At 40.6% G+C, this 22716-nt stretch overlaps 1 long non-coding RNA gene across 1 annotated transcript in view; it reads left to right on the top strand.

Annotated features, from left to right (window-relative positions):
• The window catches only part of LOC128775023 (uncharacterized), a 128646-nt gene that overhangs the window by 94320 nt on the left and 11610 nt on the right, over positions 1-22716 (top strand). The window contains exon 3 of the long non-coding RNA XR_008419597.1: positions 17883-18024. This is a non-coding gene — a long non-coding RNA (uncharacterized LOC128775023). The remainder of the gene's footprint in view (positions 1-17882; positions 18025-22716) is intronic.

The following is a 22716-nucleotide window of genomic DNA, read 5'->3' as shown; positions in this document are numbered from 1 at the left end:
GCCTTTGGTCAACGGGAGTGTCCTGTGTGCATAGCGGAGCTTAACTCTGCCTCTTCGCCTTAGTGTTTCTTTCTTTCTTTTTTTTTTACAGGACTTCTCTTACTAGATGTTGATGTTTCTGCTTGGGAACGTTTATCCCTTTTTGCTGCTTTATTTGAGGATTCCTCAATTGTGTGCTTCACATCAGTCATTCCGCAGCTTTATCAATCTTGCTTTTGTCCCAGTGCGTGCTGTTTTGATTCCAGTCCCTATACATTGTGCTTAATAGTTCTGTTTGATACTTGATAAACTCTTATTTCTTCTTCAGATGAAAAATACCCATCTTTACTTTGCAAGGAATTTTTTTTATTCTAAACTGTCTTGTCTTTTACAACCTGTCAGGCTTATAGACGTATGTGGTTCACGTATTGTCATTTCCATTATGGTTGTCATCCCCAGATTTTAGCCATGGGCCTGTGAGCCCATTTTCTCTGGGGCTCTCACCGCCATGTCTGGTAAAGTATTTGCAGGAGGGACAAAGGCAGGCCCCAGTCTGTGTGCCTTCAGGTGAGACCCAGTAGAATGGAGAGAATGTGGCCAAGGCAGTATGTGCCAAAGAACACAGAGCCGCTGCTGATAACTTATCTCTGCTATGGTGTATCCGTCTAGCCAGTGTGTTATTTTTAAACTTTTAAGGGGATGCAGAATTGACAGGCAGATTTTTGTTTTAGTTTGTGTTCCTTCAGCGTTTTGCCTTTGTGGGGGGACATTTTTCAGGAGGACCTGTCCAAAGGCAGCTGGTCAACCTGTCTTCCTCAGCAGCTTACCCTAGGGTGACTTCTTCTTTCCAATTCCTGTAATAATTGGATACCAGTAATCATCCCAATGTAAGATTCAGGCCAAGTAAGAGTGGATTTTTTTTTTATTCTGCAATTTGTCTGCTCTGTCTAGCCAACAAATATAACACCTCGTTCCCTGCAATCCATACACACAACAGTTTATGCCGGGCTTTCTTGTCCATCAGAGTTTGTTTTTCACTATGTGTGTGTGTGTGTGTGTGTGTGTGTGTGTGTGTTGCCCAGACCATGTTGTTCTCTAACTTTGTAGCTTCTTCAAGCTTCATTTGGGGGTAAGAACCAGTCTAGCAGCATGTGCCAATTCCCCATTTTGTCCTGGCGTTATCTTCTTGAAATATAGATTCAATTATTTGACTCTCCTATCTAAAAACATCCAAATACTGCCCTTCCCCAGTGAATCCAAACTCCTCAGCATGGAATGTGGGGGTTGTCATAGGCTGGGCCAACCAACTTTTATGCTTTATGTCCTGCTACCCTCCCTCATTTGTCATAGAACCTAGCCACCTATATTTTCCTTCATTCCCTGATACGCGATAGTCTGTTAAATCTTCATGTCTTTTCAATCTTATATCTCTCTTTATTTGGCAAAATTATATTCAATACTTAAGACCAAACTCAAAATTTTCATTAAAAGAAATACCACCTCTTAGAGTACTGAAGCGGTTCAGAACGAACATCCCCAAAATGTGCCACTTTGGTGTGTGGATTATTTTGAGCTGAAGATAATCAAAGCCCAAAAGACTCAGGAAAAGCTTTTACCTCCCCCTTAACTGCCCCAAAGAATTTAGATAGGTAGCCTGGCTCAAGAAGAGAGATAGCACCAGAGATGTCTATAAAGAGTCTGGACCAGTTGTGGTAATCTGGGGACAGCTGGGCAGGGCCTGGAGTTCAAATTCTTCTGTGTGTGTCACTGTCTCTGCATGCATGACAAGCATCAGTTTGCCAAACACCCGCTCTTCCCATCTTCCTGGGAAGTGACTTCCTTTCCTTTGAAGCCAAAGACCCCTGCCCCCTTCTCCTTAGCTCAGAATGGAATACAAGTCTCAACTGCCTGACTTGCCTGTGGGGCTAGTTTTATGGCTCTCCTGTATGTACAAAGTTGGTTTTTCTCCTGTTAAATGTCTGGTGTCAGTTTAATTATTAGATCAGCCAAAGAACCTAGAAGGATAGAAGAAAAAATTTTCCACGCCTACAGTAGACTTATCCTTCTCTTTCTTCATCTGGTCAGGAATTGGGAAGAAGACCATGTCTGGCTTTCTTGGTTTTGTAGCTCCTGCTGAAATTGAACTATAAATCTGCATCAGCACTAAGTAGATTCAGCTCCTAATTCATAAGTGCTGTTATATAATCTTTTAAGTATTTGTTACTTCGGCGTGAACCCAGACTAACTTATCAATATGTTTCTTAAAGTGGATAGACATGGGAAAACTAGGCAAATGTTGGATGACCGAAGGTAGTAGCTCATTCAAGTAAAATAACTATTTAAAAAAATTGAAGTAGGCCTCTTGAGTGTCGAGTTGCCTCAGTAACTGATATCAAGTATAATTCCCAATAAACTCCCTTCGCTATGAATCTCTGCTAATGCTAGATGTAGCCACTGTCATCACTGTGCTACATAAAACAGCCGCTGAATGGTGTGTCTGCTCCTCAAAATTCGTCTTTGACACAGTAGACGATATGAGCTTCCCAAAAGAAAATTTTCTATTTTTCTGTGGTCTCCAATACATCGAGAATAGAATCTTTGAGGGCCCCGAGTGACTTGAACCTAGACATACTGGTTTACGCCCAGTTTCTCAGACCTTCTAGCAATTTTCTGCATTTAGGGCCTTGGTACTTTCCGTTCCTTCTATCTGGAATGTTCACGTGCCCAGATCCTCATTTTACGTCAAGTTTCAGTTCACATGTTTGCTTTTCCAAGAGGCTCCACTGGAAATAATATTGAGTCTGGAGTTAGTCCTTTGGGACACTTTGTACTAATTTCACAGCCCACTGAGTCCCTTCATTGTAGTGCATCCACGTTACATGATGGCCATCCTGCTTCCTTGTTAATGTGTCTAGGCTTGTCTTCTCAGTTTGGAATAGACCATTCACAGAGGCAGAGAAGAGCTCATCTGATTTCTTCATTATTTTAAACCCAGTGACAGTCACAGGAAACAGCACATATATAGTCCTAAAGTCTAATTAAATTGTTTTTTACTGAATAAATATATGATACTTAATTGTTCAGAACTTTTGTGAAACTAACTTCCCGCTATCTTTTCAATATATTTGGTGAAGACCAGGTTTTACCTTGTATGTTATCTATTGTAATTTCTGGAGCAGCAAAAAAAAAAAAAAATCCATTACTTTGAGTCTTTTTTCAGCTGAGTCGTGAAGAGCTGGTGAGTAATGAAATATCGTGACCGTCTTATGTAGTGATTTGTTTGAAGGTGCTTAGCACACTCTCTGATATGTGGAAAATATTATGTGAATAAATGTGAAATGTATTATAGATTATTAAATATTCCTTTTTCAGCATAGTATAGAATTCTTGACCAATAATAATCACTTCAAATTGTATTTGCTCAAAACAACAGCCACGGGTTTTTAGAGACCGTTATGTGATCTCATAAAGTTCTGCTCTTTTGATTAACTGTCCTGTTCAGTGTTGCTTGCTTGTCATGCCATCCAGACCTTTATTCACTATTACTTCATTTGCTATTAAAAGATGCATCTCTGTCTGGTGTATGTCACATTCGAAATAGAAATACAGCCATAGTACTCTCTTTTTCCTTCTTTGGATTACGTAAGACCAAAAACTGCCTGAGCACACCACACGCTTTTGCACGTAGGTGGAAATGATGCAGGAAATCCAGTGGCTGACAATTTCTGTTGTTTCTTCCAAGTTTTATGTCTTTCTAGGCAGGGACTGAGAAGCCAGAGAGGTGCAGCCCATTGGAACTAGTTCCCAGTTACATGTGGTGGTAGCAGCCCAACGAGACCCAGGGGCTGTGATGGAGAAGGTGTCTTCCCTTAGGAATGCAAGAGCATGTTCAACATTTATAACTTGGGAGTCACTTTTTCTTTAACATACAGAATTCTTTATTGATGCACTTTGGACATAGAGAAGGCTGTTCATTTATCTTCAGTAAGTCCGTGATTTATTGAGAGGAATAAAATACTTATTAATCATTTGAGTTCAGGATATGAAATAATTTTTCAAGTTGTCCAGATGAGCCTGTCCGGTAAAATTCTATCATCAATTGTAGGCGATGGTAGAAACTTGGCCTTGAATGTCAATCTGTCTTCAGACACGGTTTTAATTTCAGCCTCTACCAGTGCATCAGTGACTTGACAGTGAGTTATGAATTCTCACTCGCTCAGCTGGACAAGTTGCTCTCAGATTTTCTGATAACATGACCGTATTCTGGAGGAATATTCTTAGATAAATGTGACTTTTTAAATGAAAATAAAAATCTCTCTTCTTCTGTACTACATGAAGATTGTGAGTGTAAAATGAGTCATGAGACATATAAAATGGTAATTGTATTCACTGTGCAATTCTCTCTTTTGAAAATCCTGCACTGCATACTGAAAATCAATTTTCATCAGTGAAGAAGAAAATCCGTGTAACAAAGTAACATCATTCTACTGACAATCCCCACGGGCCAAAGGCAAACTCCATTGTCATTTTACTTCCTAAAGTGACAGTTTAAATGGCAAGAATACATTTAAATACACAAGTTGACGTCCACAGAAAAGAAAATCAATTAATTGCATTGCCCAACACTGATGAGAACACAGGAAAATCCAATAAAATGGCAGGACTTATTTCAAAGAAGGAATTTAAGGTAAGTATCATTTCATGACTACCCATTCTACTAGAAATCAATGGCGGAAAATATTTTTTAAAAAAACAGATCAATTGATTGTGAAAAAAGTGAGGAAAACATATGAGGGTCTGCCAATGGATGCGTCATGTAACTTCTAAGCCAACAGAATTTGAAGTTCTCTGTACACCCTGCCTAGATGTATATATACCTCTGCAAGGCATTTAGTGTTCTTTTAAGGATAAAATTATGTATGTGCAGAATGTGGCATAGTATGTTGGGCATGGCAGGTGCTCGGGTGAGTGAGCCATTGTAGTTACTGGTAATCATAAATTAGTTTCCATACCATCTGATACCAAGCTGTTCAAGTAACTACATGTAAATATATCCTTTCTGAATGTCATTTCTTTACTAGCAGACAATGTCTCTAAACCAGCCATTCTCAAGCGAGAGGGGGTTTTTGTCCACACACATGAGAGTGACAATATCTGGAGACATCGTCTGTTCCCGTGCTGGGGGAGGGGGCTGTCGCAGACGGTTAGCGGTAGAGGACCGGATGCCGCTAAACACCGTACGGTACACGGGACACCCCCCCCCCCACACACACACACAAAGAATCACCCGGCCCAGAGTGTCAGTAGTGCAAGGTCGAAGAATCTTGCTCTAAACCATGTATGTGATTCCCCGGCTTTCCTTAGCTGTTGAGAAAACAGTCATGGTGAAAACTGGTGCGTACCACTTCGGTTCTCCCTCTCCCCGTCCACGCTATGGGCAAGCTGGGCGAGAGGATGTAGCAAAGGAGAGCGGACAGAGAGAAGCAACTTGAAGAGAAGAGAAGCTAATGAATAAACAAGTCAGTTTGCCAAGAAAATTTCATTAATACTTCTCCCTCCAAATTATGGTGGTGAGGGAATGGGCTGAAAGTGAACTCAGACAACTGAAAAGCAAAAATTCAGCAATGATAATAATAAGGCTCAACACAAAGGTGATACCCCACCATTGGCCAGGAGGGTCTGAGAATATGGAACGCACAGAGATGAACACATATAATTGGAAAATACACAAATAGAAACCCAAACTAGACCACCAAGGTGATTGTTTTTTAACTACTCCTGCCTACATGTCTCCTGCCTACTCCTCCACTCAGGCTGCTGTCACTGAAGACCACAGACTGGGCACAGCAGAGGGCTGTGTGGCGCAGCAGTGGGGTCCAAGCAAGGTCACAGCAGCACCGTTAGTGATGATGCCCCAACAGATATTGACGTGTTCGAACAGATCTTGACGGGGTTTTGGAGTGATGGGGATCCAGAGCTGATGGCCAAGGAAGAATTCTTGAGACGTCTTTGGTGCCAAAAAACAGGTGATTTTATTAAAGCAGGAGACACGACCCGTGGGCAGGAAAAGCTGCCCTGGGGTTGTGCACAGTGACTGTTTACATACTATGGAGTTGGAGGAGGTAAAGGCCAAAGGGAGGCCTCCAGAAGGACTTTCATTTGCTAAAGAGGACTCCTAAGAAACTGGAGGTCGAGCTATTATCAAACTAAGGTGTTTTTTTCTGTAGCAAAGCATTAACATTAAGACGGTAGGAGTTTCTGGAAGAATGTGTTGCTCTGCCTAGTTCCAGTATTTGTCAATGGGCTGCAGGTTATAAGGAAATTTAGTTTTACCTGCCACTACGCTCTAGTTTGTTCCTCACATCACTATGGAGGGGATGGTGATGCCGGGGCTCCAGGAAACTGAGTCTATAGGTTTTTGGAGATTAGGCTATTGATAAGACTGCCTTTTTCTTGTCACTTATTAAGACATTTGTAAACTGATGGAGACCCCCGTCCTGCACGAGATCGCTATCAGTTAACCATTTGTTTTCTCTCGGTTCTTCTGCAGCCCGGAGAGCCTGAGGGAAGTCACACATCTCCCACCTGAGGGGGTGGGGGTGTTGTTAGCTTGTGCTTTACTGTCAGGTTTCCTTATGCTCCCTCATCAGATATAACAACATGTACTTGGGATAAATTCCCTGGTTTTATGGATTCCAAACACCTGCCCAATTCCACTGTGGCTTCAACATAATAAAATATTGCATAGACTATTAACATGCTTGGGTGAGATAGTAAATGAAGGACATTTTTAAGATTTAAACATTGGAGATGGATTTTGAAGATTTGTTTAAGTTATGGACACACCCACATATATATATATTTAACCTTCCCTTCATTCCAAAAGATGATTTGTGGTGGAATGAGCATGCTCTGGTGGATTAGCACACAGACCTGGGCCGTGTTGTCAGAGCTGATGAGATGCTCAGAAGATACGGCAGTGATGAAAGAAATGCCGAGGGGGCAGAAACAAAAGCTGGCTAGAAGCTCTCCAGTTTTTTTCTTCTTTGGAAGGAGGTCAAAAAGTCTATCATGCATGATTAAAACTTTTAATTAAATATGTTGAAATTCTGGTTCGAAATGTAGTTTCACTCTGCATCGAACACTTTGAATTCTCCAAGAAGATAATAAATCTCAGTTGCCATAGGAATTTCACTTCCAGAACCGTGATTAGAAGTGGTTTTTGTTATCCAGCAGAACTCATTGTATGGATTGGCTGTCAATAATGATGGGGAGATTTCCTGCTAAGGAGGAAGGAAATTAGCATTTGTTAAGTCACTAGTATGCCACCTGCTGTTATTTGTTTTTTTTTTTTTTAGGCGTGATCTCCTTTACTTATTTATTATTATTTTTTTTATTTTTTGCCAAAATTACAGGTGAGCATTAACACCCCCCATTGTATAGATGAAGACATTGAAACACATACATAAAGCATTTTGTTCAAAATCACATAGCCAAGAAGGCAGGAAGAACCAAAATCTGTGTCTCTGAAGGCTTTGAACTTTACATGCAACTAACTGGGTTGGTCTCCAATAATACTGAGAAGCACACATGACTTATTTTCTACAGTGGAACTATCAAAATTTAAACATACTATGTATTGAAGGTTGGAAGGATGCCATGCAGCAATACAATCTTTAGGAAAAAATGAAATGAATTTTTAAAATATTAAACAGATATTTTCCGGAGGCTATAACTTTGTTGTAGCCTTACTGGGAAATAGGACATCGTGCGTAGACATGTCTGTACACAAGGGATTTGGCCTCAATTGAAGGGAGTTCCAAGAGAAAGGAATCCTGGGAATGCAGTCTCTGGTTCCTTGGTCCAGGGGTGTTTGCAGTTTCTTTTCCTTACAGCCCATCCCTGACATCATCCTCGTCAGAAATGGAAGAGCGCCTTGCCAAATTCAGAACGTACTTGAACTTTATGATTTCATACATGAGAAGTAAATGCCAATCTTTAGAAGTCAGTTTGTAAACTATAAAATAAAGGAACATGACTTCCTTTTTCCAAGAAAAGTGCCTCCCAGCGCCTTCTTGGACATCACATTTCCTCCACAAAACCAGACTCCAATGAGCTAAGTGCGAGTCAATTAGAAACACATGTACCGAATGATCCCTGGATCTAACAGTCACAAAGGAAACACTCCAAAGCTCCCCTAATAAATACCCAATCTGGGGAGTTCGGTACACATCACACAGGGTTGAAAAAGAACAAGTTGGGGCTCCATGGTGGCTCAGTCAGTTGAGCATTGAACTCTTCATTTCACTCAGGTGATTCCAGGGTCTTGGGATCAAGCCCACATCCAGCTCTGTGCTGAGTCTGGAGCCTGCTTGAGATTCTCTCTCTTTCTCTCTCTCTCTCTCTCTCTCTCTGTCCATCTTTAAGATAATAGTTTAAAAGTAAACTAAAAAGTTAACACCCTTATAGGAGTAAAAGTTAGTTGCATTCACCAATCTAATGTTCAGTACTTGTGCTACAGATTTTTCTTAAAAACAAGTCTAAATATAACTTAAAATAAAACATAAAACATTCCCTTGTGACAGTTCTTCCAAGCAGCAAAGCCACCCCAGAATGGGAAAAAACAAAACAATGTGAACATGGCGGGTGCGGGGGCGGGGTGCAGTGGGAAATCCTACCTTTCATGTAGGCACTTGTGTTGAGGCTTATCTGAGAGGTGAAGCGTGCTGGGTTCATTTTATGTTAAAAGTGATGATTAAGATTTTATGTGTGTCTTTGAGAAACTGAAAAAAAGTTGTTTTGCCCTTGATAAATAAGGTATAACACTGTACAAATACAGTAAGAATCTTATAATGCTGCTGTGCTTAAACATCAACACTTTATCAGTGCATCAACGCGTCTCCCAAGGAATTTGCACACTTGACTGATTTCCATGTTGTTGGGAACTGACTGTAGTTCTTTTTGTTTGTATTTGAGAACCCGTGTAGTTCCAAAAGATTTATCCTGGAATCTGTATTTTCAGAGAATTTGCAGTGACAATAGCTGTCATTGTCTTGCTTTTATTTTTGTGCATAATTTTATCCATGATCAATAGATCCGAAAGCTATCCTAGGTCCCATTTCTCACTGCATAGGAGTCAGCACACCCAAACGTATGATAGCATCTTTGACAAACCCTGGGTTTGCCCACCTCAGGAGGCATCATCTCAGAAGGATGCAGCCAGCCTGGTGTCTTGCCAGCTGTCACAGATGGGTAGGGTCCTGGGGCAGGTTTGAGGTGTTGGGGCACAAAGGATCGAAACCTTGAGTATGTGCAGGATTTGGAATCTATTTCAGCTCTCATAAAAGCACCAATTTCCCTTTTATTTCTTAAGGGATAAAGGATGGTTCTGGAGCTGAATATAAAGGCATTGGAAGATTGTTTTTCTAATTAGTGTTGTTTCCTTCTAAATGCAGGCACTAGTGTTTTCTTTTGATTGGAACAGGACCTTTCCTTAAGTGGAAGGGAGGGAAATTTGAGAGCCACGGTTCCCGCACGTTTTTGTGCACCCTGACTTTGTCAACATGGGATTGTATTACTGTGACATTTCAGGAGGAAAAAACAGGCTGCTCTGAATTGTGTGCCTCGCTTGTATTCTATTTCTGAACGATGTACTATAACAATATTCCTGTTCACAGGGAACCAGTGATTTACCCTCTGGTGGATTCTACCCTTACAGCTGCTTGGCAATAAATACAGTCAGAGCAGAAAGAGAGTATAATTAAAAATTAACTGTACCCAATTGGCCCCACACTGCTTTCATTTTTGCATGCTTGTTTGATGAGGTATTCTTCAAGTCTTTTTAATTGCAATATAAAATTAGGTCTCTGGTGATCAAAAGCTCTAAATAAAAGGGAGGGGTGTCGTCCACTTTGGTTGCCCTCAAATCTTCCTTCCTGGATTTCTACTTCTCAAACTTACTGCGCGTTTCATAACTCCTGGGGGAGATTGGTCTAACAAAAAGCTGGTGCTACCATGACCAGATCAAGAATCTAGGCACTCAGGGGCATCTGAGTGGCTCAGACGGTTAAGTGTCCGACTTCGGCTCAGGTCGTGATCTCACAGTCCGTGAGTTCGAGCCTCGTGTCAGTCTCTGTGCTGACAGCTCAGAGCCTGGAGCTGCCTCAAGATTCTGGGGCTCCCTCCCTGTGCCCCTCCCCCCACTCACACTCTTGTTTATTTATTCAAATAAATAAGCATTAAAAAAAGAATCCAGGAGCTCCAATTTTTGTACTAATCCTTAAATTGCTGTGGAAGCTTTCTGACAAGGTTAGATAGCTTTCAGAGAAGTGCTTTAACAATTAAATGAAAAGAAGAGGGCGAGTCGGGGGAGGGAGAGGGAGTGGAGAGAAAGAGAAGCATACAAAATAGAGAAGCAATTGAGTTACTTATATCAATTTCTAAAATAATGGCCGTAAATTTATTCAGTTTCACTCACCAAGGTTGATGAGTTTTAAAGGAGAGACCAATTCTGAGTGCCCTGCTATTACACCATTCCATGAAGGACCAGCCATCGACTCTGTGACAAGTTGATTGCACTGGACTCTTCATAATGAAGAGAGAAACTTTAGTTTATAATATTGATAGAAATTTTCCTTCACTCGCCACAACACTCAAGAATCAACATTCATAGACCTTCAGAATGTCTTGTTAATCACTACCAACAAACACCTCATTTTATAGCAGAGGAAGGTGACAGGGGGCTCACACCCGTAGCATTGGCTCGTGTTGTCAGGTGCCTTGTTGTCTAAAACAGCTGATAGAATGGTGGACGGCATGTGGAAGGCTCAGAGCCAGAAGGCAACTCCTCTGAGTTTGGGTTTCAGTCCCCAAGAATTCTGTTTGACTCTCAAGTTCACAGCCAGTGTATTCTGCAGTCAACACAGTAGTAAGACCTGGGAAGCATGGGGCCGAGTAAGAGCAGCCTCTCACACAGTTACATTAACAGATCTCTAGGAAGAGTTTTGCTTCACAGCCCCGTAGCCTTGGGCCTTAGAGGCTCTGAAGGCTAATAATGACCAAAAGAACAACGCTTCGCCAGAGCGTGCAGCCACAGCCCATCAGAGCGTGAAACAGGACAGCCCGCGTGGCAAGGCTGGGCTCCTCATAATGTTGAAACCCAGATGGAGGTGGATTTGTACACGATGTTTTTTGTCAGTGTAAATACAGACACATGTATGTAAATATAAAGACATGCAAATTATATGTATATATGTATATATGTATTAAATATGCCTTGGAAGAAAAAGTGAAATGCATCCATATCAAGTCATTTGATTAACTAAATTTTAAGAACACAGTTGGTCCCTGAACAACATGGGTTTGAACTGCACGGGACCACTTACAATGCAGATTTTTTTTTAAATAAACACAGTACGGTACTGCAAATATACTTTCTCTTCCTTATGACTTTCTTACTAACATTTTCTTTTCTCTAGCTTACTTTATTGTAAAGATAATGCATATGACATACAAAATATGTGTCAGTCGGCTATGTTATTGGTGAGGCTTCTGGGTCAACAGTAGGCTATTAGAAGTTAAGTTTCTCCAGAGTCAAAAGTTACATGTGGATTTTCAACCGTGTGAGGGGTGGGCACCCCCCAACCCCTGTGTTGTTGAAGGGTCAGCTGCAAAAACACAGTACTTGCTGCATAAGATCTGTGTCTCCAGTAGGGTCTACCATTTCTTAATAGTCTGGTTCTGGACAACTCACTCAATCACTTTTGACTTGATTTCCTTGACTGCAAAATGGGAGAATGGTAGTAGATATCTTAGAATTGTTAAAAAGATTAAATGATGTAATTTATATAAAGTCATCGTTCATGTGAAGTGCTTAGCACCCCTTTCCGAGGAAGTACTCAGTAAAAATGGTCTGTTATGCTCATATATTTATAAAGATATATTTATGTACACATATGCATATACATATCAAACAGATGATAGATATAGATAAAGTGACCATATATCATGTATTTTTTTAATATTTTATTTCTAGGAAAATCACAGTGGAATTATAAACCTTCCTCAATACGTTTCAATTTACAATTTACAATTTAAGAATGACCAGCATGAAAATAACAAATTGTTCTATTGTATATGTAATTCATTCTCCAAACAGTATCAAGAGGAACAACCAAATATATCTGTGTTTATGAAATTGAAACTTTAAACTTTTGATACATGCTTAACTATTTTACATTCCCCATGTTATCCGCAGAATGATTTTTCATTCCGCTCTGTAGATTCTTGTTAAGTATTAGTAACGACATTAAAATTACCATTCCTGAACGGTTCCTAAGGTTATACATTTTGTCAGCCTTCAGCTTTCAACCACATTTTTCTCATTGTTTTAGAATTTATAGGGCAGAATTTGCTACGAACATATCTAAGGCCATTTTTCTTAATGCTTATATGGCTTTTTAAAAAGTTTAGGTTGAAATTGGTACAGATTTTGTTTGAGTAAATCACTCCCCTTGAATGTCATGACTGGGATGACAATTCTCTCAGCCCAACCTTCTAACCCACAGACTGCTTTCATGTGGGAATTGTAAGGCTATAATTAATCCTGAAGCAAACTGAAATACCCGTGTTCATTTCATGGAATGTTTTTTAGCTGTGTAATTCCTCCCACACTGGTGCTCAATCTGTGCATTTTCCAAATATGGTTGCCAAAGAGAAACACTTATGAAAATAAGCTTCAAATAGACAAGGGAACAGGAAAGTAAGTGAATTTAAAAGTTTGATGAGAACCAAAATAAGCTTAACGGGGTTAAGAATTCTTTGCCAATTTTTGGCTAATTGCAGTTAATCAAGCTGGCTGTTATTAAGACTGAGAAGGGGGAATTTCCTCTCTTACAGATCCTTTAGGCCACACAAAGACTGAATTTTTTTTCAAGAGCTATGGGCTATTAAAACTAAAAGGAAGCTTTAATATTAAATAGCCCAAAACACTGATTGGATAAGGACAAATACTAAAACTTAGAGATGTGAGTGATTTCCCTAACTAACACATCCCCTGCATGTTATCAGTAGAACCAGGACTAAATTCAGACTGAGTTTTCCATCTGGGGTCCACGTGACACAACTCATGCTTCAATGGTTTGGTCGTACCCATCCATCCAGGCATAGATCTACTGTCTGTCCTGGTTTAGCCATAGCATAATCTTTATGAAACTGATTAAGTTTTATACACTATCTTATAATTTAATTTTACTAAATTATCTTCAGAAGGTGGAGGTAGGGAGAGAAAGCCTTCCTTATTCATGGTAGAATTCCAGCTAATAAATGCAGAAGGAATGATGGCGGTAGTCGCATTGCCCCTTAGCAACCACAGTAGAAATAATTGATCCGGGCAAGAGTAATCAATGAATGCTGAAACCACTGGGTAAAATTGGTTGGGAACAGGATAATCAAAGAGCCTCAAGTTGTCTCCCCAGAGATTGCTTATTCATGCACCAGGAACTGGTAACTGCACTGGAGAACACTTGCAGACAGCACCACAGCCCAGAGCCTGAAGCTAACCTCCCACGCCGAATGGGACAGTGGGGTGTCTCTGGTGAGACGGGCTGAGTGCACACACTTCAGGGAACATCACTGCCAGCAAAGCAACAGCCCCTGAGTCTAGTCAGAAAGAAGCAATCGGAGATCCACGAGTCTGTGGACAATTTGCAAATACGCCCCGAAAGATGTGAGTGTCAGGAAAGGCAGAGATGGAGGGGTTGTCCTAGGAAAAGACTAGAGAGACGTGGTGGCTTCAATGAAACAGGTGATACCTGACTGCATGTTGACTGGAACAAAATGCCGGCGAAGAACTTCAATAGGGCAACTAATGAAATACAAATGTAATCCTTTATCACATACTAGTACTGTATCATGACCAGTTTTCTGAATTTGATAACCGCACCGTAAGGCTTTGTTCTTGGGGGGTTGATGAGGCAGTGTTCAGGGTTGAAGGGCCGTGATGTCAGCAACTCATGCTTCAGTGATTTGGCGGTACTGATCGTAAGAATGAGACCGTACGTCAACTTGGCTGGGCCTCGATGCCCAGTTATCTGGCAGACGTTGTTTCGCGTGTTTCTTTGAGGGTGTTTTTGGATGAGATTTTCGTTTAAACTGGTGGACTTGGAGTAAAGCAGCATCAGCTGTCCTAGATTCTCTAGCAGACTGCCTTCGGACTGCAAACTGGAGCTTTTTCCTGGGTCTCCAGCCTGCTGCCCCAGCAGATTTGGGGCTCACCAAGACTCCACAATCACGTGAGCCTTAAATTCCTTAAAATAAATACTCTTTTTAAACAAATATACACCTCCTGTTGGTTCTGTTTCTCTGAAGAGCTCTGATGAACATGGCTATCTAAGTCACTGGAGTCAGTGCCAAATCTATGTATCATGACTAAATTTAAAAATGCCCAAAAACTACCAAAAGAAAGAAGAGAAAGATGGGGAAATGATAAAAAAAAAAAAAGGAAGTAAAGTTCAAGTATTTTTATAATACCATTTGACTGTTTTGAATCTTGCCAATATGCTGTTCAAATTAGCCCTAACCTTCCCAAGATGGTCTGGTTTTCAATTCATATAAAAACACACGTCCTAATGTTCTTCAAAGAGAGCAATCTTGATCTCAAATAGAGCAGATGATTTATTTCTTCAGCCACCTTTTCTTCAGCACTCTTTTCATCAGGCGATATTCTGGATGTCCCTGTCAAAAATGGGCACGAGTACTGCTTTAATGAAAAGCCCAGTAGAGTGGAAGACAGGAAGTTTGAATGCGCAAGACTTAGAATAAGAATTGGGCGAGCAATACATTGGGCAGAGTAAGGACCATGGATAAGATGGTGCAAAAAGAAAGCGCTTTATGTGCTCCAAATAACAATAACAGAAATGGTACATCATGTTTGCAACTATGGGACTCAGGTGATTTGGGAGAACTTGGTTCCACTTCTAGAAAAGGCTCGGTCCCAGCTACGCTGCCAGCTTGTCATTAGCTACTTTGACTGTTGTGGTTATCTCCTGAGTGCAGTGGGAAGCCACGGGAAAGGTTTGGGACAGGCCCGTGGAATGGCGATCTGCTTCCAGACGAAGAGTGACGCCCTGAGATGTAGAAACGCAAGGGTGTTGCACAGGGAGCACACAGAAAGGAAGGCTACATGGAATGGGGTTGGGTGAGACGCAGGCGAGTGATGAGAGGAAACAGATTTTAGAGATGACCGAAGAGAGCTCCAGTGGAAGGGTTAGCAAGGGGGATATTCACAGGGGAAAGCTAACCAGGCTCTGAAAGAAAGGTGCACATGGGGTCAGGGTTTTGAGTCATTGCATGTCAGAAGAGATCTTGATTTTCTTCTCAGTCTTCACATCTCATGAGCATAAACTTCCAGGATGAAAATGATTTTCTTTCCCAATGTGAAGGGCATATTCCATTGTATTCTTGGCCACCAGTATTTTTGAGGCATGAGAGGAATCCGTTATTTCCCTTCTATTGTGCATTGACTTGTATGTTGTATGTTGACATGAACATGTTTTGAATTGTGTGTTTCTGCAGGAAAACATATTTTTCTTTCTATAATCTCTTAGAGTCTTTTCAGCCCTAGTGTTTTCAGATTTCACAAAGGCACGCCTCTGTTTAAACCATCGCGTTCATTTTGCTGGGGGCTGTGTATGGTTTTAATGGGGCGGTTTTTAATTTTTCCGTTCAGCGATTTTTCTCGTGTGTTTTCTTAATGCATTTGTGTCCATCTCTATGCCCACACACATACACACAGAGGCACAGATAAGCAGGATTCTGGATGTAACTGCTTAATACTCCTATTTTATTACATACATCTGTTTTAAAAATAGTTCTCCTCTTCTTTTATTTTTATACTAATTCAGAGAAATCGTCCTGATTTTGTCAGCCCACCCTTGTATTGAACTGTCAGTTTCTTTCCCTGGTGCCCAGGTCCTGTGGCATCTTTCACACGTCTTGACTTTCCCTTATTCTTACTATCTTGTTTTTATTTACTAGGTGCGACATCGCCTCTTAATCTTTGGGGCCCATTAACCCATTATAGATTCTTTTCCTGCTATGGTTCTCATGCTGCCCTGAATCCTCCCTTGACTTTTTCCAACTTCACTTCCAGCCCTGTGTGCCCCTGCCTGGCACCGTCCACTAACGGGACCATGGTCTCTCCCGCCACCATTTTTCTGCACTTACAGCTACAGAGGCCGAGCACAGAGCCTGCACTGCAAAGTCACATCTTTCCGTCCTTCTTCCAAGTTCATTTTTCGAACTTCAACTCTCCCCGTTTCTCTCTGCTTCTGGATGCTTCCCGGCATCTTTAGATATATGCATTTTTAATCGATCCATTTAGCGATTGTTCCCATGATCACTTCATGCCTCCTCCTTCAACCAGAAGCCTGATATGGTTTTCGAAACAGATTATGCTAATTCTTTGATTTTCTAGTAGTCTTCATTCAATAAACTGCATGAAAAAATAAAGCTAAAAATGCTACAGTGATCGGTGCTGTAACATCTTTGAAAGGATGCAGACTAAGAAGGCAAGATGGGTTCTTACTGAATTCAGTTTTGCCCACCGTCATTCACCAGGCAATAAATTAAGGCTAAATTAAGTACCATTTAAAAGGATAAACTGTTATTGAACATCAGGGAGAGGATTGAGCGAGTTACAGGTAAAATGGATCCTTCCCCTAAAGACTGAAATGGTTTTCGTATTTTGTACTTTGTGTCATGCTAGTAAGGAATGAGTGGCAGTCTACTGTGTGGTGAATATTGATACTGAGGTTTGTCAGATGCAGAAGCCACTGTTTGATGTTCACCTAGACAGGTTAGGAAGCCTTTTCCAGAATTGATTTTGCTCCCATAGTTCATCCTTCTGTTCAGTGTTCCCGTGGAAACGCTACATATGTCTGCTCCATTCTCTTTTATGACCAGCTTTCCATTCTGTAGCTGTGAACCATTACAAATTGGTATTTACTTGTCTTTTGAGAATTTATAGGGAATGTATAATCCACTAATAAAAGAAAATGGGCCACTTTTATGATTTCTTATTTCAGTCTGCATATTTAGTCCTAGTATTGAATTTCAGACAATATTTTAAGGCTTGATCGTGTTGATTTTTTTTCCTTTATCAAAACAAAGAAAAATAAGCCTATTTTCTGTAATTAAAAAATAAAGCCAGTTTATCCTAGGCTAATCAGAGACAAAATTACCCAAACTGCTATGACCGAAATCTGGATTTCTTTTCTAACAAAATACTTCAGATTAATGGCCATTGTATTTTAATTTCATATTATATTGTGAAGTAAATGCCATAGATTCCTTAAAAGCTATTGGACTTGTGCGTTGCTGGCAACACACCTATCATTTCTGACTTCAACGTCTTAACCACAGCATTCCTCGCTGCAGTCCTAGATTCATGTGTTTAAAACATTATATTCATTTGCTAATCATCTGTAGATTCTTTCATGGGTATGGTCTCACCAAGTATTTGACTCACTTAAATTGAGATATTCTTGCTGTTTTTTTTTTTAAGTGATTTCCTTCCTTCTTAATTTCACTTTTGTTTTTAGTATTACTTGTGTTTCAGATGCGTTTTTAATTTCTAGATCCAATCTTACATATTAGAAACATCTCGTTTACTTGCTTTCAATTTTTTAAAAAGTTTTACTCTCTTGAATCACTTTTGCTTTCTTCTGTTATTTTTAAAATCCTAAGATTTTAGATCCCAAGATCATCTGAGTGTCCACAACAAGTTAGGCTGTGTCATGTATGTGATGACACACAGGTCACATCGGGCCTCCGATCTGTTTTCTAGGCCATGCAGCCTTACGATGTGAATTTTGAGAATAATGTCTAAGGAAAATGTTTTGCAGGCTATCCAGAAATAAGGAGCCTTTGGAATGTGAATGACACCACATCATGTATTCCACCAAGAAGGCAAGTAAGACCGGTTCTCGAGCGACAAGGCATCGCTGAGCAAAGAAATCGACAGTCAGGAGCCTGGCCTGCACACAGGTGGGTCTTGAGCTGGCAGTAGCATGTAATCTTAGAAGGATGGCAATATGATTTTTTCTCAAGAAAGCAATTTTTTACTGTTTGTCTGTTTAACCAGAGTTTTAATTCAAGTATTCATTTACCTGTATGAAAGGAAGGACTGTAAAGCAGAATACAAACTAAGAAAATACAGAAATGTGTACTTGAAACTCTAGGAAATGCTCTAGCAATAGGATGTCTCCGTGACTTAAGAGATACAGACAAATCAATTAACCTCTGGAGCTCTATGTAGCACGAAAAGGAAGTAGAGAAAAAGCGGCAGTTATCAAGATGGGTTGGTAACTCCAGAGAAAGTCATGGCCAGGTCAAAACTAACAGTCATTGGCCAGTGCTGACTTGTAGCCTCCCTGGCCAAACACAGTCTGGGTCAATCCTTGCTCTCACAAGTGCCTCTCACCCCTGCTCAAGGAGAGGGCTGCCCTTTTGCCACCAGCGTCTGCAGAAGGGTATGTAATTGGTTTGATTTATGTGTTGTCCACATCCTGATTGATAATGGCCACTGAAATGACCTCTGAAGCTTCAATTCTGTGATTCTAAAAATAACAGAATCAAATAGAAAGTGATCCAAGGAAGTAGAACTTTTAAAAAACTGAATACCAGAAAGTAAATGAGATGTTTCCAGTTGGTTAGATTGGCTCTAGAAATTAAAAACACATCTGAATCTTGCTCTCGACCACCCGTGGTTGGACAGGGGGGCATCTTTCATGATGAAGCATGGTACTACTCATGGCTGGAGATATTTTCCATCCACATCAACAATATCTCAGGCAGGAGTACGTAGAAAATATAGAAAGTGATATTCCAAGCAGGGCTAATTAGTGGCTTACAAGGAGCTACTATTTGTCCGTCATCTCTTAAGGGTATGTGGGTCATGAGGAGCTATATGAAAGCAAAATTAGGTCTCTGCAGTTGAAGTCCAAACTCTCTACATATCTCCATGCTTGTAGTCCAACTTGAGTTTCAGAAGAAAGGGGCCTAAATTTACTGTTTTGCTGTGTTTGCACCCAAAATCCGGACAAAGTATGTGTATGCCTTGGACAGTGTTGTTACTCTTTTCCTGCATAGAACATAGGTGATAAGGAAACACAACTTCATCTCAGTTCGGGGGTGGTCTCTGAATAGACTAAGAAACCAGAGCAGCCCCATCAACTCTGCCAGGACTGCATCCAAATCCAGGTTTACATCAGGCCATACCAGCAACCCACTGGCCCATCCCAGTGGTCCAGGGATGGACATGACACTCACATTGGCCTAAAGTGTCTGAAACAAAAGACTTTCGTTCCATGGTTAGGAGAAACATTTTCTCTCTTTCACTGAATGATGTATGAACTCTTTAGACTAGAAGAGTTCTTTCCACTTTTTTGGCACCTGATTTCAGATTGCTGACATAATTAAAGTTTCAGCCTGTTTGTTTTCATTAACTGTCGCACATTCTGGATCTGTCTAATTGTTTCTCACAGTTACATTCAACTTTAATGCATTTTTGGTACGAATACTCCATAAATGATTGTGTGTATTTCTGCAGAGTCAGCACTCTGCCAAAGTGAGACTGCTTTCCTCCATTCTGACACCAATTGTAAGTTCTGGATCCCCCCAAGACAACAGTCAGGATTGATAATTTGCTAGAACTCACACTGAAAGCTGTTATACTGAGAGTTGTGGTTTGTCATAGCGAAGGGATAGAGATTAAAATCAGCCAGCAGAAGAGTGGTCTGGGAGCAGTGACCAGGATACTCCCAGGCCTAGAGCTTCCCGCCGTCCTGTCCCATGGAACTGCGGGCAGGGCTGGCTTCTCCTGGCAATGACATGTGACAATACACATGGAGTTTTGCCAACCAGGGAAGCTTTCTGAACCTTGGTGTTCAGAAAGAACCTTGGTGTTCAAGGTTGAACTTGAGCTGATACCACATGGCTCATAGCCCCCATGAAAAATTACACTTAGGCTATCAGTGTGGCCAAGGCACAGGTAAACAGAGATAGTTCTATCAGACAGGACATTCCAGGGGCTTAGAGATGACCTTCTAGGAGCCCAGGGCAAAGGCCCACCCTCTCTGAGTATGGTTGGTTCTTTACTACACAACTCCCCTTCGCCCGCCTTTAGTGGTGTTGAGTCTCTGGCTTTCTTACAGAAAAATGACCACATTTGTCTTAGCATCTACAGTTAGTATAAATTTTATATGAAAGATACAGCGATGGTATCATTCTGCATATGCCTAATGTTTGGAGGATGCAATGTTGCGTAGGGATTAATTTAAAGAAACAAGCGATTCATCCTATAAAGCCATAATTTTTCGTATTTTGTACTAATTTGATAATTCCTTTTCCCCTTTGATCTACTGCTGTTTGGACCTTATTAAGAAGTTTTGCAGAACTGTTTATTCTAGCTCTGTGAAGAATGCTAGTGTTTATTTTGTTAGGGATTGCTACACGAATGTGTAGTTTGCTGTGGGTAGTGTGGACATTTTAACAATGTTTATTCTTACAATCCATGAGCATGGAATGTTTTTCCATTTCTTTGTGCCTTCTCTGATTTCTTTCATAAGTTCTCTATAGTTTTCCGCATACAGATCTTTTACATCTTTGGTTAGGTTGATTCCTAGGTATTTTATGGGTTTTGGTGCAATTGTAAATGGGATCAATTCCTTGGTTTCTCTTTCTGCTGCTTCATTATTGGGGTATAGAAGTGCGACAGATTTCTGCATGTTGAACTTATGTCCTGCAATTTTGCTGAATTCATGTATCAGTTCTAGCAGCTTTTTGCTGGTCTTTAGGGCTTTCTCATAGAGTATCATGTTGTCTGCAAAGAGTGCAAGTTTGGCTTCTTCCTTGCCAATTTGTATGCACAAGAAAAGACCCCAAATAGCCAAAGTAATGTTGAAAAAGAAAACCAAAGCTGGAGGCATCACGATTCTGGACTTCAGTCTGTATCACATGTATCACAAAGCTGTAATCATCAAGACACTATGGTACTGGCACACAAACAGATGCATTGAAACAGATGTTCAATGGAACAGAGTAGAGAACCCAGAAATGGACCCACAGATGTATGCCTAACTCATCTTTGACAAAGGAAAAAAGAATATCCAATGTGAAGAAGACAGTCTCTTCAGCAAATGGTGCTGGGAACACTGAACAGCGACATGCAGAAGAATGAATCTGGGCCACTTTCTTACACCATACACAAAAATAAGTTCAAAATGGATGAAAGACCTAAATGCAAGATAGGAAATCATCAAAATCCTAGAGGAGAAAACAGGCAGCAACCACTTTGACTTCAGCCACAGCAACTTCTTACTAGATACATCTCCAGAGGCAAAGGAAACAAAAGCAAAATTGAACTATTGAGACCTCATCATAGTAAAAACCTTCTGCACAGTGAAGGAAACAAACAACAAAAACCAATGAAATGGGAGAAGATCTTTGCAAATGATATATTGGATAAAGGATCAGTATCCAAAATCTATAAAGAACTTAAAAAGCTCAACACCCAAAAAACAAATCATCCCAGTGAAACAATGGGCAGAAGGCATGAATAGAAGACACTTTTCCAAAGAAAACATCCAGATGGCAAACAGACACACGAAAAGATTATTCATCTTCAGTGAAATACAAATCAAAACCACAATGAGATACCATCTCACACCTGTCAGAGTGGCTAAAATTAACAACTCAGGAAACAACAGATGTTGGCAAGGATGTGGAGAAAGGGGAACCCTGTTACACTGTTGTTGAAAATGCAAACTTGTGCAGCCACTCTGGAAAACAGTATGGAGTTTCCTCAAAAGAGTAAAAATAGAGCTGCCCTGTGACCCAGCAATTGTACTACCACGAATTTACCCAGAGGATACAGGAGCACTGATTTGAAGGAATACATGCACCCCAATGTTCATAGCAGCACTTTCAACAATAGCCAAATTATGGAAAAAGCCCAAATGTCCAGTGACTGACGAATGGATAAAGAAGATGTGGCATATATATACAATGAAATACTACTCAGAGATCAAAAAGAATGAAATCTTGCCTTTCGCACCAACATGGATGGGACTAGAATGCATTATGCTAAGCAAAATAAGTCGGCCAGAGAAAGCAAATACCATATGATTTCACTGATATGTTGAATTTAAGAAACAAAACAGGTGAACATAGGGAAAGGGAATGAAAAATAAAATAGGATAAAAACAGAGAGGGAAGCCAACCGTAAGAGACTCGTAAATACAGAGAACAAACTGAGGGTTGTTGGAGGGAGGTGGGGGGGATGGGCTAAATGGGTGACAGGCATTAAGAAGGGCACTTGTTGGTTGGGATGAGTACTGGGTGTTGTGTGTAAGTGACGCATCACTAAATTCTACTCCTGAAACCAGTACCATATGTTAACTAACTTGAATTTAAATAATTTTATTCTTAGAAAAGAGGTGCCATTTCGTGCCATTTCGTCCAATTTGCAGTGCCATTTAGCACAGAAGTCAGCTGATGGTTCGCTAAATCTGGTTCTTGGTGAGGCCAGTTATTTTCCCTTGGTGTTTCCATTGGTACTAACAATGTTATCGGTACTACTACAGCCTGAGGTGACTTTGGCTTAACTTCCTGGCACACGTGACCACCAGTATCAGTAATCACAGTCTCCCCAACAATACCAGGATTGCACGCAGAGCA

The sequence above is a fragment of the Panthera pardus genome, unplaced genomic scaffold (genome assembly GCF_024362965.1).
Source record: "Panthera pardus isolate Hobbes unplaced genomic scaffold, ASM2436296v1 HiC_scaffold_6, whole genome shotgun sequence".
Classification (NCBI taxonomy): Eukaryota; Metazoa; Chordata; class Mammalia; order Carnivora; family Felidae; genus Panthera; species Panthera pardus.
Note: the sequence above shows the minus strand (reverse complement) of the source record. Positions and strands in the feature narration are given on the sequence as shown.